General features: G+C 41.7%; 1 protein-coding gene and 2 long non-coding RNA genes across 3 annotated transcripts in view; 1 reads left to right on the plus strand and 2 right to left on the minus strand.

The window, feature by feature from the left end:
• The first annotated feature begins 5,814 nt into the window (after positions 1-5,814).
• The window catches only part of LOC122806658 (transmembrane protein 272-like), a 104,072-nt gene continuing 95,068 nt past the window's right edge, over positions 5,815-14,818 (plus strand). Inside the window, exon 1 of the mRNA XM_044077262.1 lies at positions 5,815-5,923. The gene's annotated coding sequence lies outside the window, so the exon portion shown is untranslated. The remainder of the gene's footprint in view (positions 5,924-14,818) is intronic.
• On the minus strand, positions 6,743-7,799 carry LOC122806661. Its single transcript, XR_006365533.1, has 2 exons — positions 7,722-7,799; positions 6,743-7,607 (listed from the first exon to the last, which is right to left on the minus strand). It is a non-coding gene; the product is annotated as an uncharacterized LOC122806661 (long non-coding RNA).
• LOC122806660 overlaps positions 13,682-14,818 on the minus strand; it is a 62,450-nt gene continuing 61,313 nt past the window's right edge. The window contains exons 2-3 of the long non-coding RNA XR_006365532.1: positions 14,661-14,731; positions 13,682-14,546 (exon numbers count right to left, since the gene is read on the minus strand). This is a non-coding gene — a long non-coding RNA (uncharacterized LOC122806660). The remainder of the gene's footprint in view (positions 14,547-14,660; positions 14,732-14,818) is intronic.

The following is a 14,818-nucleotide window of genomic DNA, read 5'->3' on the forward strand; positions in this document are numbered from 1 at the left end:
AGGCTTCACAATGATTAGCTCAGTGGCTGTATCTCTCTTAGCAGTGGCCTGTTTCTCATCTACTAAGATAGGATATAACCTCTTGTGGTAGTGTGGTACCCTTGTTGTCTCCAGACAACTTACCACTGACATTCTGTTATTCCCACTTGCTGGCTCCCCTGCCTTTTTTCCCCCACTTTGCCTCCTTGAACATCTATATGCTACATGGCCCCACTGATTACATTTAAAACATTTAACACTTGATCCTGGCCATGTAACTGAACTAGTGACTTCCCCTGTTACTGGTGGACTCTGTTGAGGCAGTTTAGGTTGCCCACCATGGGTTCCCTTAGACCAATGTGCAGCACTGGGTATCCCTTTCCTCTGCAGTGATGCCCTGCTTGCTAGGTATATGTCTCCCTTTTTCCCCAACTTATCTGTGGTGTTGCATTCTCTATCTGCCAACCAGATTCTCATGTCCTCAGGCAAAGTGTTAAGGGCTTCTTCCCTCACCAAAATGTCTGCCAGCCCTTCAAAAGTGGTGACCTGACAATCACTCACCCATCTATGAAAACGAGTGCTTAACTCAGCAATATTATTACACACACTTTCATCTACCTTACGTCTATGCTCATGAAACTTTTTTTATAAGCTTCAGGTGTTAACTTAAAACACTCTAATAAACATTTCTTTACTTGGTTATAGTTTAGACAATCAATATCAGACAACTTAGAAACAGCAGTTACAGTTTTACCATGGAGTAAGGAGGTCAGGGACCGTACCAAGAGCCCTTGGTCAACATTATACTGTTTACATACCTTTCAAACATATAAATAAAACTATCAAAATGATCATCCTGTGTAAATTGTGGAAGAAGTTTACTGACCTTTATTGCTTCTGGGGTTTGGTTACTCCCTTCCCTGTTACTTCCATGACCCTGGTAAAGAGTCAGCATTTTCTTTGGCTTCCAGATGTCTCATTCTCTCCGCTGATTATAATCCCATTTGTTTCTCATTTTCTTCAGCCCCCAAATGCCGCAGTCCCTCTGCTGATTCTAGTTCTAAATGTTTGGCCTCCAGTTCAAGTCACTTTAACTCCAGATGGATTTCTAAGTCCTCGGAGGAAAAATTTAACTGTCCATTTCCTGAAAGTTGTACACCCCCAAGGCCAGTCTGGATGTCTTCCTGGTTGCTGGTCTGCTCTGCAGCTGTGGTTAAGGTTGCAATAATTTCCCCTTTAGTCAGGTTGTCATGCCCCAGTCCTTTGGCTTGGCACATCTCAACCAACTGGCTTCTTGTCAGCTTGCCATAATCCTCCCCTGACATCATTGCCTGCTCTCCCTGACTAACTAAGCTAACAAAAAAATAAATAAAATTATTGTGATATAAAACTCTGAATGTCTACCAAGTGGCTGCTTGAGAGTACAAACACTTTCTTTAGTGACCACTGTTTACAGGCTACAGGAGTTCAGTATTCACACTACTGCTACCAATATGTTATATGGTGATCCCACCACTGCCAACCAATATGTGATGTGGATATCCCACCACTGAAAACTAATATGTGATGATCCACCACTGCCAATCAATGTGACATGGATATCCCAGCTCTGGACCAGTAATGAAGGAGCCTCAATTCTCACCACTGGCACATGTGGGGGGACGCTCATTGGGAGGATAACAGGAACACACATGGTATTTCCAGATGTAGCTCTCTGCATCAAGTGCAATTTCCCTTAAGAGCACACAGAGACCACAGTCAGTCTGGAGCTGGTTCCACTCTCTTTCTCCAGATCCACAGTAAGAATCCCCACTGGTACAGCTATAGAGTTGAGTCCTTAGCCAAGGTTGCAGGCCAAGTCCTACAACACTCTCTCTGTCCAACCAGTGCTTTGTGTCCCTGCCCAAGTTGACACACACACTCTTTCAGCTTTTGATTTGTGCATGCACACACACACACACACACACACACACACACACACACACACACACACACACACACACACACACACACACACCTGGGAAAGGCTGGCACAGGTTTACTAGCTATGCCCCCTTTTACTCAGACTATAAGATAGTTACCACTGCCTCCAGAACCCCTTGACAGCTACTTTAAGGCCCTTAACAAAGGGTGTCCAATCTTACTATGTAGTATTGACCAAGAGCAAGGCTGTTAGGAATGGCCCGCACAGTGTCACCAAATAAAAATGCAAGTTCTCTCAAAACTTAAATATCTCTACAAAGCTTAGCCACAATGAAAGTTAAATATATTTAATAATAAATAATAAAAGAACAAGAAAATACTATGTATATATTCACAGTGACATCAGAGTTCGAAGTCACAGGAAATATTTAAAACAACATTGAAGGACAGTGTCATACAAAAAAAGAAAAATAATACCTAAACTAAGCTTCACTATATTCTTAACTGACTCTAAGAGAATTATACTATTCCCTAGCAGCTTACTTAATAAAGCAAGGCAGATGGAATGATGAATGCTTCTTCTTGTTCTCAGGTCCAAGACAGAATACAGAATGCTCTGTCTCACTAGGAGACCTTCCAAAATAATATCTAAAATATTGCTGCTGGGATAGCTTGCAACATGACATTATTTCTGGTTATTTGACTTCTAGTTCCCAGGCAAAACACCCAGCTGGGTGTACCTACCAGTAAAAATACACACACACAAGGGCTTTTGCTCAGCTCTGTGGAGCTTCTGGACATTGTAAAACAACTAATCACTTCCTGAGTGGCAATTAGCTCGCCCCAAAGACAATACAGAAATCTTCCTAGTACAGACTTTGCGTCTCTGGCTGCCTTGAAACCTGTGAGATAGCATCTTTATGGCCTAGCCTATGGTGATTTAATTTCAGATACTTTTCTAAAGTATGCTGGACTGAGGTTAATCTCCAGTTTTCCAGATTTCTCTGTTAAAACATATACATTTAAACAGTTACAATAGTGCATGTACATTTCTGTTCTCTTCCAGTACAGCACACTGTAGATACATTTCAAACTCAAGCACTTTACAAAATACCTTTTCAATACTCACGTCTGTACAAATCAGTTTGATATACACATGACACACAGTTCTAATACGGTTGTGACACCAACATCTTATATGACCCACAGTTCTAATACATTTGTAACACCAGCATCTTGTATAAATCATTCTGATATTCACAAATGACGTACAATGTTTTCTTTCAGCTTTTCCCGGTTAGGGGTTGCCACAGCGAAACTCCGGTCCGCTAATGATTGGCAGTCGATTTTTACGGTGCCAAGGTGTCAGCCCGATGCCCAACCTTCAATGAAGGCACGCCCATTCACGCATGTCTTTCGAATGCCACTCGACCGTGGGAAGGACATGCAGACTCCACACAGAAGGTGCTCCAGCTGAGAATCGAATGGGAGAACCTCTTGCTGTGAGGCGACAACGCTACCACAAAATTCCAGCTAGCTGTGCTGGTAGTACCCCCTTTTGTCACAGCACCCTTTCACATTACAACCATCAAGCTACATATCTCACTGACCCATTAATTCATCCCTACTCTTGATACTGAGAAACACAAGGAGAAAGAGGCAAGAATTGGGGTAGCAGATGTCATTCTTCAGAAGGTTAGGACATTTCTGATGCTTTAACAACCGTCTCCTTGTTAGCCAGCATGCAAAATGAAATCTATAGTGACATGGAGCTGATATGTATGAGTGCTTCTGCATGTCCTTGACATTTGGCTGGAGTGAATGCGGTGTTTGGCAAAAGGCTGAAATCCTACGTGCTTTGGTATGCAGTAATGGGCTTTTCCCCTAGGTATCAATCCTGCACTAGGACTTGTATTAACTCCTTCTGCCCACCGTGGGTAAGCCTGCCCTAGCCACTCACTTCTATTCCTCCCTGGTTAGCAGCTTCAACACAAGGACCACTAACTGAACCTAGATCATCTGGGGCATGCATAATCAGGGTTCAGTCATGGTAGCTACTACTGCACAACTTTGTTTTTATTCTTAGCATTGATCTTCTTTAACTATCTTGCTATATTTTGTGCATCCCCTCTTCCTTAGTCCCATTTATTCTCCATTCCCCCTTTAATGTCCATGTCTGCTAGCCCTGCTGAAAGTCATAACCTCTTCTCCCTTCCCTTTCTTGCTCTTTTTGCTCTTCTGAAATCTCATTCCACTTAAGCAGAATGCTACTCTATCGATCACTTCTACAATGTACCCATACCCCTCAACTGTCTGGATTTTCAGACTGCCCAGATTTTTGCCTCATATTTTTGGTCTGCTTCTCATAAAATCCCTGTTTTTCTGGAAAATCACTGGGATGATCTGAGGACTGAAGCCACTAAATAATGACATATATTTGAGTTTCAGACTTCATATTTGGACGGTGCAGTGGTAGCGTTGTCACCTCACAGTAAGAGGTTCTCCAGTTCGATTCTTAGCTGGGGTGCCTTCTGTGTGGAGTCTACACATCCTCCCTGCGTTTATGTGGGTTTCCTCTGGGTGCTCTAGTTTCCTCCTACATCACAAAAACATGTGTCTGGAGCATTTCTCCCCAGGCCTCCACTGAAAATTGGCTTTGTTCCAAGTTGGACTTTCCCAGTAAATAAATGTTAAATAAATAAATATTCTTCAGAAAAATACATGCTAAGACAAATCCTGTTATTCTTCCAAATAAATTTATAGGAGCAATATTTAAAATCTGTCCCTATTTTTGGGCCTTTGTTGTCCCATTATGTCAGGATTCTTTCAGATTTCCTGTGCTAACAGGTTGAGAGGTATGAAGGCACCCTATCTTTCTTCTGTTCTTTCCTTATTCTTCTTTTAATATTTGTTTACATAGACTTTTCAAGCATGGCAGTACACCCACTATGGCACATCTAGTTACTGTCTTTACATTTAATCTAATGTTTGCTCCTTGAGTTTGTACTTTTCACTTCTCACTATATGTCTACATTCCTTAAGGAAGCTTGACATTTTTAGTAACAGAGATAAAACAACTGGAATTGAGATCATTAGAAAAGGGTAGGAACAGAATACACAGGAAAAATTGGAATTGTGGGAACAATTCATACAGGGTAGGAATGAGGTTAAAAGAAGGCAGGACTTAAATGAGCTATGTAATGTTTCACTGAAAATGATTGGGTAGATTATAAGTGATATATAATGTTTGAAACTGGGAGTGAGTCACTATGGTTTGTGATGTAAAATGCTTGCAACTAGGATTGTGTCGATGTGGTTTGTTTTCATTTATGTAAATGTATGACTGCTTATGTCATAAGTGATGGTTTAATAAAGATGCTTCTTGTTTAAAAAAAAAACTTGACATATTTTCTGAATTTCTAAAACACATCAACAGTATATTTGGCTCCTACATTAATTCTGGTCAAGTTACTTCCTGTTTAATTTCTTTATCTTTGCAAACATAAGGTCAGTAATTTCAAAATACTGCTGTTATGTCAAGTATGTATGTTGTTTTCCTGCCTTTGCTGTAGGTTGTGGCTGAAAAGTTCACATACTCACTAAACAAACAAACAAATAAATGTTTTATTAATTCAAATACTATTCTGAGATCACTGCACTGGACATCTGACTCAGTAGTTTTTGAACAGTGGGGCACTATGTAACATGGCAAACACAAAGAAAACCACTTTCCCCTACCTTTTCACATTTCACAAGACAGGGACATTGCGTCAGAGTCACATGAGCTGCTGTTACAGAGATAAAATCAAGCTGCAAGCCTCTGAGCACAGTACATCAAATGCTGATCTACCAGTCGTGCATGCTAAGTCTCACTTTTGTAAACTTTATGGCTATCTTAATTGTGCAGATTAAATCAGCTCCCCATCTTACTTCAGTTACTTAGGTTCTAATCTTGGCACAGTGGTGTAGAACTTGATTCCTGCTGAAGTTAAGGCACTTTACAGAGAAAAGCTGTTTAAAAGTAAGCTGCAAAGATATTTAACTGAGTGTTCCAGTTGTACGGATTTTTAGGAACACTTTAGATGACACAGCATATAAATGACGAGAATGTTTTTTTGAGGAAGTGTATCCCACTGTAGAATGATGTTGTTTATATTGCCGCTATCTGTTGACAGGATTGATTTTCAGAGACGTCCAAAGTATATAATATAATTACTCTGTAAGGTTTTACATGCTGATAAAAAGATTAATATACGCAGAGCGTATTATTAATCTGTATTATCTCTACACAAGTTTGTGCCTGAGAAGGCCTGTGGGAGTAGTTCAAATGCTCTGTTAAAATAAGCTAAGAAAGCCTTTACAGCTTTCCTGAAACTAAAGGCAGTTGTATTGCTAGTAGATGTACGGTTGTCACCTTTTGCGATTACTTGTTGGGTGGTGTTTTTCCGCCATATAACTCTTCACACAAAACCAGCTAAAGAAAAGGGTGGATGACATAACCTGCTAAATTAACTAAAGAATGTATATGTCTTGTGAGACTCCCATATCAGTAGAGACCAACCTGTAGCTAACAGGACCAAAGCTGCACCGCTTGTACCTTACCAGATCTTCATTTGAATGGGGAGAGGGGGGCCAAAGCAAGAAGTAGCTACTGCTTAGAGGGGTGATGGAGCAGGTGTTAGGGTTCACATGTTACAGGAAGGGTACTCTTACAGTATGTGGAACTTAGTCCTAGCAAATGTTTGGAGAATATTTCAATGCAGTAAGTCCAGTACCCGGCAGTTACAGACTGTTGTAAATACACAGGTACGGCAGGTATTCAGAAACACTGAGTCATACAAAGTCTTGTGAAATCTTTATTGTCTGACATATGCCTGCATTATATAGTTCAGAATTTGTAATTATACAATTGTTTAATGGAACATTTGCAAATTTAAATGAACTTGCAGTGTTTACAAAGACACCTTGTTTTAAAAGACAAATGCACTAGTTACAAAGAAAATGTACTGCTTTAAACACGTGTACACACATATATACATAAAGTTTACTGTTTCCATTGCAAGGTAGATTTTAAATAGAACATGTAAATAATGTAATAGAGATGAAATGAATGACTGATTTGTTAATACTGTAGAGACATTAAGTCCTTACAGTTCTGATTTTGGTGGTAGCACAAGGTGATATTTTTAGCAGTTTATCAGTAACTACTTTAGCAACACTTCTCAATAAGGTTATGACATGAAGAAATGTTCATAGTAAAGGATTATGCTTGTGCAGCTGCAGTGCAGGAGTAGTAATACCTCACATGTAACAACTCAATTTTTTTGTGGGGGCGAGTCCGTGCTTAGTACGTCTATAGGAGGCATTCAGAAACTGATCACAGCACTATGGCACATCTCTAAATGTTAAAGATATCATAGTGTAAAACAGCTCAATGCCACTTAGGTATGCTGTACAGCCAGCATAACACTTGTACTCCAGTAAGGGCTGCAGAGGAAATTATAGCAACTCCAGCAAAGGGTCCATGTTACAGGCAGTCATATGACCAATATGACAAGCACATTAAGATGGCTTGCTTAAGGTTATGTGCTTACACACACGCAAGGAAGTGCCTCACAGGTGCAACACAAGCTCTGTGAGCAAACCATAGAAAGTCAGCATAACAAAGTGCCATCACCACTCCAAATCCTGCATGCCAGCTGAACCTGTAGAAAGTGGAGAACAAAACAATAAGAGAAAAAATACAGCACATTAGTACACTTGTGTACTTCAAACAGAATTTCAATTGTACATGACTGAAATGGGCAACATATACATACTGCATCATCTGGACCACCTGTCACACCTCCTTAGATAGGCTTCCCTGTTGAAAGCGATCTCCTCAGCTATTCTAAAAAGAAAGGAGAGACTAGTCAATACAGTGTGACCCTGCCAAGACAAGGCAAAGAAATCAATAGATAATAGTCAGAAAAATACAGGGAAAATTCTATATCCAATACTTGTTTTAAAATACTGGCTCAGTCCTCCTAAACTTTGCACCCCACTGGTGCAGCAGGTCAGAGTGGTGCCTACACAGGTCACTATACTGATGCCTACTAGAGTGGGTAACACCAGTGACATCATTCACTGCCAGGGCAAGGTGATTCTGGGCATTAATGTATATAAGGGACTATCATAATAGCCGAGAAGGCACAAATTCCCTATGCGGAAGATACAAAAAGGTTGTAGTTTACTGGATGCAACAGAGAGGAACACTGCTGAAATCGGTGCCTGAAGTGACAGTGATCACTCAAATAGGTCAGAATGAGGAGCAACATGGTTGCCCCTCCATGCCCACAACAGCATGTTATGGACACTATGTAATAAGTGCTATTAGGAAGCAGTGGTGCACTCTAGGAAGTAACACTAGTGCAGAGTGGTGGTGTTACAGTCTGCAGTGTTCACGCATGAGCATACAGGAACATGGCAGCACTACCTAGGTGTAGCGCAATGAGTAATAACAGTCATTCAGAGATGATCATACTAAATTACCTCATTATCATAATCACCATGCTATGAGACCAGATGTATTGTGATACAAAATACATGGCTGCCATACTAGCAAGTCATGAATATGAATTCACTGGTGAAGACTTTGTGCTGTAATACAGGCATAATGAGAGAAGATAAGACAGCTGTTGGTGTACCTTAGTGCTACACTCGGACTGCTCCTTTTTGGCATTTAATTCTCTGAAGTCAAAGCCAATGTCAACGGCCTCTGGCTGACTAAATTTGCAGATGACTGCAAATTAGGAGCTGTCATTGAATCCCACACCGACACAAATGTTCTCCAGGAAGGGCTGACACAGACAAACAACTGGTGTCAGAGCCATGGACTAAAGCTAAAAGATAAGAAATGCATAATAGTATCCTTCGGGAAGTCTTCCACCCCTGGCTACCATCAATTTGACAACACACCCCTTAGAGTCGGCCCAGTAGTCAGGGACTTAAATCATTCTTTGTTGCACAGCTTATAAACAAATCTATGGCATCTAGGTCCAAGTAAGTCATTGCTGCATTGTATGCAGCATTCATCAGACATATCACTGAGTACAATGCCCCCTTTGTTATGTAACTAACCAGGCATATCCAACAATTGAAACGTTCACACAGGTTCATCAGTGAAAGAATACAGGGTGTAAGTAACATGTCCTATGCAGACAACCTCAAGGCCCTATCTCTGTATTTGGTCTCCCACAGACTGTTGAGGGGAGATCTATGCCTGGCATACAGGGCATTGTCAGACTCCACTCTGATGGACCTCCTGTATATCTGCAAAACAAACAGCACCAGAATGACACATTCTAAAGACATAAGCCTTGCTTGTGATATAAATAGGACCTACTGGTGAGGCAGGTATGTATCCCAGAGACTACTCCGTCTCTGGAACAGGCTCCTTATCCATGTAAAGTAGAAATCCTCCCTAACCCAATTCAAATGTAATAGACAACTAGATGGGGACCAGGAAATTCATCCTTGGTTTGGCACCTATGTCTCTAATGGACACAGGCAACTTGTAAACGGTTCATTTCCCAGGCCTCTGCTTGAAAGTATTTCATCACCCAAGCCCTGCTTACACTTATCAAGTGTACCAGGACTTGTCAGAGATTTGGCATGCATGGCTAGGCTTAAAAAGGCCCTTGTGGTCATTAGCCTAATAAACACCTATGAGCCTATGAACACCAAGCACCAGTGGTACATGGAAGCGACTGAAAGAAACAAGAATCATTAAGCTGGGTGTGATGTCGTAACACAAGAGCATGAGGGGTTACTGTGGACAGCTAGGAGAAGCACACTTTGGCCACTGTACTCAGACTGTAAGACTAGAGGTGAAACAATGCCTTCTGTACAATACTTATGGCATGACCATGTGTAGAGAGGGAGGTGAGAAGCACAGGATGTATGCAGCACCAATGGCGATCAGCAAAAGGTTGTAAGAAGGGTGAAGTGGTAACATGCCCATTGCTCCTGCCAGTATGAGACAGGGTGGGAATGGTGACATCACAATAGCAGACAGATATGTGGGCATCAACTGGAAACATGGGGAAAGGGATGAGAAACTGGGATCTGCGAAGAGTAGTCATAAGCACACATACAGATCCACCTGTGTAACCCACACACAAGTATCCCCTAGATTTAATAAAATCCATGTAGGCATAGAGTAGAGCCTACATGAAAGGTACCGTGTCTGTGTATGCAGTTCCCCCTCAGTAACGCAGCATGCATATTAATGATGGGGTGGTGCTGAGGGAGAGCCATGAAACACGGTTACTGGATCAGTGTAGGTAGTGTGTTACTGTGTCTGCAGATGAGTAACACACCCCATGTACTGTCCATGTACATTATATTCAATGTATTTAAGTGGAATTTTTTTTTCAGGTTTGAGCGGCGTGGAGTGCAGAAATTGACAAGTGCTAGACATCTAAAAATAGAAACCAGATGCATTCAATTTTTGATGCAAAGGTCAAGTTTAAGCATAGCTGCATGAGTTTGCATGGTGCGGTGCTTAGCAGTGCTTAAAGTTAGCTCAGACGTATATGCAAAAGTATAGCAGCATTCTGCATATCCATGTAGCTAGATGGGTAGAGTTACAGTCTTAGACGCAAGGTTTGAATACATAGAAGGGAAATTAAGCATTTATTTTAAAAATACAAATTATGCTAATTATTTTTAAATCTTGATCTGCTGCACTCAGCTAATCTATGTTTAGGCACTGCTTGGCAATACTTAGCATTGCTTGGCTCTGCTTGGCTTCACTTAGTTGGTTTGTGCACTGCTAAACAATGCTAAGCATTGCCAGTTTCAGCACTGCTCAGCTGCACTGGTTTGCTCGGTGCTGAGCAACACAACACATTTTTAAATATTGCCCAAAGGCATTAAAGGGCGTGAAAGAATACAGCAGTACCAGTTGGAGCTTGAACTGTGCAGTAACTATGGCTGGTGTTAGAGAGGGTGCATGCTTCCTAATGTAGCAGTGCAACATTCTGGAGTCCAGGGTCATGGTTGGACTATTGGTGAAAGACCATGATGTCTACCAGCTGCAGGGACAGTTCCAGGGCTCATAGTGCAAGGTGGAGGCCTGGGGCTGACTGGCACGAGATCACACCAGTGCTACAGGTGTCCCCCACACAGGTGAGCAAGTCCATCATCACTATGATGACCTGAAGTGTCAGAAGGGGGATCTCTTGGCCACCTGGGTCCGAAATGCTTGGGCACAGAATGCCTCACAAGTTTGTAATTAGAAGTTATGTACTTACCATAACGTTCCATCTGAGTAGGTGTATTCATTTGTCTACAACCTGTGGGTATGGATCCGATATCGGATCTGAACCGGCATGGTTTATCCAGCTATGGATCCGAGCTCCTAGCTCCTCCCCTCACCCATAATGCCCTGCTCTCCCTACATGACCTCAGATCGAGTTTGCCCTGTATCAAATACCCTAATAAAGGGTAACACACTCTATGCAGGAAACTGATAAGGCCAGGGGGATAGGAGGGCGGGATGGTTGCAGACAAATGAATACACCTACTCAGATGGAACGTTATAAAAAGTACATAACTTCTAAATCTGAAGTAGGAGATTCATTTGTCAGCAACCTGTGGGACAGAGTCCCAGCTACCTGATTCTTGGGCGCGTCATGGAAGGATATTCCGGAGCACCGCGGAGCCGCAAGGATGCTCTACCTCTAGACGGATATCCAGCTTGTAATGAGAAATAAAGGTATGAGATGAAGCCCAAGCGGCCGCTGAACAAATGTCATCCAGAGGTATCCTAGCCTTAAAGGCTGCTGAGGTAGAAACTGAGCGGGTTGAATGAGCATGAACTCCGTCTCAAAAGGGCCTCCCAGAAGCTTGGTAAGCTAATAAAATACACTGGGAAATCCATCGTGACAAGGAAACTTTTCAAATTGGTTTACCTAGATTAAATATGGCAAAGGAAATGAACAACTGATCGGATTGCCTGTGACTAGCTGTCCTGTTAAGATAAAAACGAAGCTGCCTGTGAACATCCAATGAATGCAGCTTGTACTCGCCTTTGTTCTGATAATTAGGAAAGAAAACGGGGAGATTAATGGACTGATTAATATTTGCTTCTGAAGCTACCTTAGGAAGAAAGGAGGGATTGATCCTGAGGTACACACGGTCCGGATGGAAGATCAAGTAAGGCGGCTTTATGGAAAGGGCTTGAAGTTCCAAAACTCTTTTTGCTGAAGTAATGGCTACCAAAAATGCAGTCTTAAGAGATAAGAATTTTAGATCTACAGTGGCCGCAGGCTCGAAGGGAGGAGCGGTCAAGGCCTGAAGAACCAGAGAAAGATCCCATGGTGGAACCGCCTGTTTGACCGGGGGTCTAAGCAGAAAGGTGCCTTTTAGGAAGATTTTACATAACTTGGCAGACATAAGAGGTCCAGAGTCATGACCAACATGATAATGAGAAATGGCCACTAGCTGAACTTTGACCATGGAACTACTGGCGCCATCATTAAAAAGAGTGGTAAGGAAATCTAGGACCATGGGAAGGGGTACCGTGAAGGGATCTAGACCTTGCCGCTCCGCCCAGATAGAGAATCGCTTCCATTTACTGCTGTAAGTTCTTCTGATAGAGGGTTTGTGCGCCGCTACCAGGATAGCCTTAACAGGAGAAGAAATACCGGGAGTCCTAATTAGGAGTGGAACTGGAGCAGCCAAGCAGTTAGCTTCAGGTTGTCCAGGTTCGGAGATGGTAGGTTTGATGGATGTGTTATCAGATCCGGGATGGGATCTAGAATCCAAGGTGGATTCACTGAGTGAGACCTTAGGTAAGGGAACCAGATCTGTCAAGGCCAGAATGGGGCTATGAGGATCATTCTGCACCCCAACCGAGAGGCTTTCTGAAGAACCTGGAGCATCAGAGGAAGAGGGGGTATGCGTGACAGACCGGGAGGCCAAGCATGCACCAGAGAGTCCCTTGGGAAATCCCCTGGAGGAGGATTAGAGCCCACTTTAGGGGAAAAGGAGGGATGTTTTTTGAGGAAGTGTATCCCACTGTAGATTGATGTTGTTTATATTGCCGCTATCTGTTGACAGGATTGATTTTCAGAGACGTCCAAAGTATATAATATAATTACTCTGTAAGGTTTTACATGCTGATAAAAAGATTAATATACGCAGAGCGTATTATTAATCTGTATTATCTCTACATAAGTTTGTGCCTGAGAAGGCCTGTGGGAGTAGTTCAAATGCTCTGTTAAAATAAGCTAAGAAAGCCTTTACAGCTTTCCTGAAACTAAAGGCAGTTGTATTGCTAGTAGATGTACGGTTGTCACCTTTTGCGATTACTTGTTGGGTGGTGTTTTTCCGCCATATAACTCTTCACACAAAACCAGCTAAAGAAAAGGGTGGATGACATAACCTGCTAAATTAACTAAAGAATGTATATGTCATGTGAGACTCCCATATCAGTAGAGACCAACCTGTAGCTAACAGGACCAAAGCTGCACCGGTTGTACCTTACCAGATCTTCATTTGAATGGGGAGAGGGGGGCCAAAGCAAGAAGTAGCTACTGCTTAGAGGGGTGATGGAGCAGGTGTTAGGGTTCACATTTTACAGGAAGGGTACTCTTACAGTATGTGGAGCGTAGTCCCAGCAAATGTTTGGAGAATATTTCAATGCAGTAAGTCCAGTACCCGGCAGTTACAGACTGTTGTAAATACACAGGTACGGCAGGTATTCAGAAATTCAAAAACACTGAGTCATACAAAGTCTTGTGAAATCTTTATTGTCTGACATATGCCTGCATTATATAGTTCAGAATTTGTAATTATACAATTGTTTAATGGAACATTTGCAAATTTAAATGAACTTGCAGTGTTTACAAAGACACCTTGTTTTAAAAGACAAATGCACTAGTTACAAAGAAAATGTACTGCTTTAAACACGTGTACACACATATATACATAAAGTTTACTGTTTCCATTGCAAGGTAGATTTTAAATAGAACATGTAAATAATGTAATAGAGATGAAATGAATGACTGATTTGTTAATACTGTAGAGACATTAAGTCCTTACAGTTCTGATTTTGGTGGTAGCACAAGGTGATATTTTTAGCAGTTTATCAGTAACTACTTTAGCAACACTTCTCAATAAGGTTATGACATGAAGAAATGTTCATAGTAAAGGATTATGCTTGTGCAGCTGCAGTGCAGGAGTAGTAATACCTCACATGTAACAACTCAATTTTTTTGTGGGGGAGAGTCGGTGCTTAGTACCTCTATAGGAGGCATTCAGAAACTGATCACAACACTATGGCACATCTCTAAATGTTAAAGCTATCATAGTGTAAAACAGCTCAATGCCACTTAGGTATGCTGTACAGCCAGCGTAACACTTGTACTCCAGTAAGGGCTGCAGAGGAAATTATAGCAACTCCAGCAAAGGGTCCATGTTACAGGCAGTCATATGACCAATATGACAAGCACATTAAGATGGCTTGCTTAAGGTTATGTGCTTACACACATGCAAGGAAGTACCTCACAGGTGCAACATAAGCTCTGTGAGCAAACCATAGAAAGTCAGCATAACAAAGTGCCATCACCACTCCAAATCCTGCATGCCAGCTGAACCTGTAGAAAGTGGAGAACAAAACAATAAGAGAAAAAATATAGCACATTAGTACACTTGTGTACTTCAAACAGAATTTCAATTGTACATGACTGAAATGGGCAACATATACATACTGCATCATCTGGACCACCTGTCACACCTCCTTAGATAGGCTTCCCTGTTGAAAGCGATCTCCTCAGCTATTCTAAAAAGAAAGGAGAGACTAGTCAATACAGTGTGACCCTGCCAAGACAAGGCAAAGAAATCAATAGATAATAGTCAGAAAAATACA

The sequence above is a fragment of the Protopterus annectens genome, chromosome 7.part0 (assembly GCF_019279795.1).
Source record: "Protopterus annectens isolate FY-2018-M chromosome 7.part0, PAN1.0, whole genome shotgun sequence".
NCBI classification, from domain to species: Eukaryota; Metazoa; Chordata; order Ceratodontiformes; family Protopteridae; genus Protopterus; species Protopterus annectens.